This window comes from Penaeus japonicus, unplaced genomic scaffold (assembly GCF_977035675.1).
Source record: "Penaeus japonicus unplaced genomic scaffold, GWHDUDI00000001_assembly GWHDUDI00000004, whole genome shotgun sequence".
NCBI classification, from domain to species: Eukaryota; Metazoa; Arthropoda; class Malacostraca; order Decapoda; family Penaeidae; genus Penaeus; species Penaeus japonicus.
Window position 1 is genome coordinate 41,918,638 of NW_028234406.1, and position 2,500 is coordinate 41,921,137.

The following is a 2,500-nucleotide window of genomic DNA, read 5'->3' on the forward strand; positions in this document are numbered from 1 at the left end:
TTTAATCACACTCAAAAGAGTTTTTTTATTCGAAAACTACCCAATCGGGCAAAGAATCGAACCCATTTCCTCAAAGTGGTAACTTATGAGAAGAGAATTAAACCACCAAAGTGAACGATCTACTCAAAATAGAATTGTCTGACTAGGATCTATACTAGCTCTATAGCTTCCACTTATCTCTTCATACTTCATATCAGTAAAGCTTTAGACCCAATTTCCTAAAGCACTCGAGGGAAAAAGCCTCCGAAATCCAAAGACTATGCTAGGTCCTACCCCCCCCCCCCTCGATTCGAACGGCTGCACTCAATGAAGCAACCAGAAAGAGCGAGTGGTCGGGTGAGTCGTTTGGTTCGGGTCGGTTCTTGTTGGTTATTATCGGGAGAGAATGGGTTCGAATCCTTATCATAGTTACATGTGCTACTGAATCATTCATTCTTTTGAATTCACTTACACTCCTGCTCGTGTATCTTGAAGCGTTCGTATCCCCAGCAATCATACTACATGAAGATTAAAACGAAAATAATAATAATAATAATAATGGTGACGATGATGATATAAATAACTCTATTATTTTACTGACTGTAAAAAAAAGAAAAAAAAAAGAAAAGGAGAAAAAAAAGTCACAGATTTTCACTTTATAATATTGGCTGAAGTGATATAAATTATTACATGTGATTAATGAGGTATGATGTGTTGTGGTGGATATATTCTTTTCAATTAAGCACATTGCACTTTTTTTTCATTTTCAAACTGTATAAGATTATTTTATATTTACACTGAAAACAGCTAAGCAAAAGAATGATAAAGTTTGACTCTCGCTGTTTCTGTTCACAAGCAGTAACAAAAGTTTAAAATGAATCAAACTTGACAAAAAATCACATCGCTGTGTGATAGTAAGTAAAAAATAGGTTCCTGGCAATTACGCTCTTGAAGTCATTAGCAAAAATAGTTTGCATATTCTTTCCAGCCTGCAGCAAATCACTAAATTTACAAATCACACTTTACATAAGTGATTGGAACCTCCACGTCATACATCACAATTATGCATCACATTACCATTTCTAAAAAGAAAAAAAAAAACTATCTTTCTACGCATAATATCCGCAAAAACTTTTAATCAACTTCGCTCAAAATATTTCACCTTAAGGACACTTCTCTCAACATCCAATAGGCACAGAGTACATAGTATTTCATGAGTTATCGTAGTTCATAGAAAAAAAATATTTATTATCCTTTATGTCTCCTGATGTCCTAATTACCCCCCCACCCCCCTTCCCATATACACGCTGTATCATTTCTTATTAAGGATATTTTATATAGGAAGTCCTTAGTCTTAGGGACGCCTCTGGCAAGAGAGACCGGGATAATTCCTCCCTTTACCCCCCCTCCCCCCCCCTCCAATAAATCCTGCCTTGACAGCTCGCCTCCTTCGCATTCCTACTTGATCAATTTGTACTTCTCCTTGACTTAATCACAAAATCTAATTGATTCCCTTGAACTCCTACTTGACTCACATTCAAGTTTGAGTCACTTACACGTTTACACGACTCACACTTTGGATGGGGGACGAGTCACTTCAGTCGTCATAAAGGGGAAAATTGCTATGATACTGTTGCTGTTCTTGTTTTGTTTTTGTTTTCGTTGTTTTAATGATGGTGGTGATGATAATGATGTTAGAGATCATGTGATGTGATGTGATTTTATGTTCATGATGATGATAATGACGAGGATGGTAATGATGACGATTGTGATTAGTATTCATTATCATTATTGTCACAGCCTTAAAGAACTTAATCCTTATCGTTATTATCATCACTAACAAAGATCCGTGTCATAGGAGGTGATCCTAACGCAGCTTTCTTAAAAAAAAAAAAAAAAAAAAAAAACTCTCGCCTGTATTTCCTCGTCCCCAAATGAGTCTCGCATGGTTAAACACTCGCAAAACACAAGTTCAGAATGGATTTACAACTTTCCCTTGAAGACGTGTTGCCTTGTAGCCTCCGAAATTTTCCACTTTGTTTCTCGGATATTTGCGTAAAACGGATTGCCTTGACGATAAATCTTTTCCGAAAGGGGCTTAGCATAATAGCCCCCGAGTCATAAACAACTTAATCTTCACAGCTCTTCCTCCACGTTACGCAGGATGCCTCTGTACGCCCTGACTCCTTTTGCTCAACTAGCCAGATAAGCTTCGTTGACTCGGGAGTTCGAGTCGGGAGTTCGTCCCTCGCCCGAAGCTGGGTTGAATCAACGAACTGAAATCTTATGTTTTGTTTCGAGGTGTTGCTTGAGGTGTGTGGCTGTCGCCTTGCGCTTCTCTCTCTTCGAATTTCTCCGGCTGTTTGTTTGTGAGGTAGGAAGTGATGTCCGGATTTCCTTTGCCTCCTTCACTACGTTTAGAAAGTTGTTCTCAAATCTCCTATGGTCGCGAACCAGGGGTGAGTTGTTAGGGTGGTTTTGAAGTTAGAGGGATGGTTCGAAGTTGATGATCATCAGAAAA

General features: G+C 38.4%; 1 protein-coding gene across 1 annotated transcript in view; it reads right to left on the reverse strand.

Annotated features, from left to right (window-relative positions):
• The window catches only part of LOC122263113 (zwei Ig domain protein zig-8), a 90,107-nt gene extending 88,961 nt beyond the window's left edge, over positions 1-1,146 (reverse strand). Inside the window, exon 1 of the mRNA XM_043031434.2 lies at positions 1-1,146. This exon is cut by the window's left edge and continues 1,202 nt beyond it. The gene's annotated coding sequence lies outside the window, so the exon portion shown is untranslated.
• Positions 1,147-2,500: the final 1,354 nt, after the last annotated feature.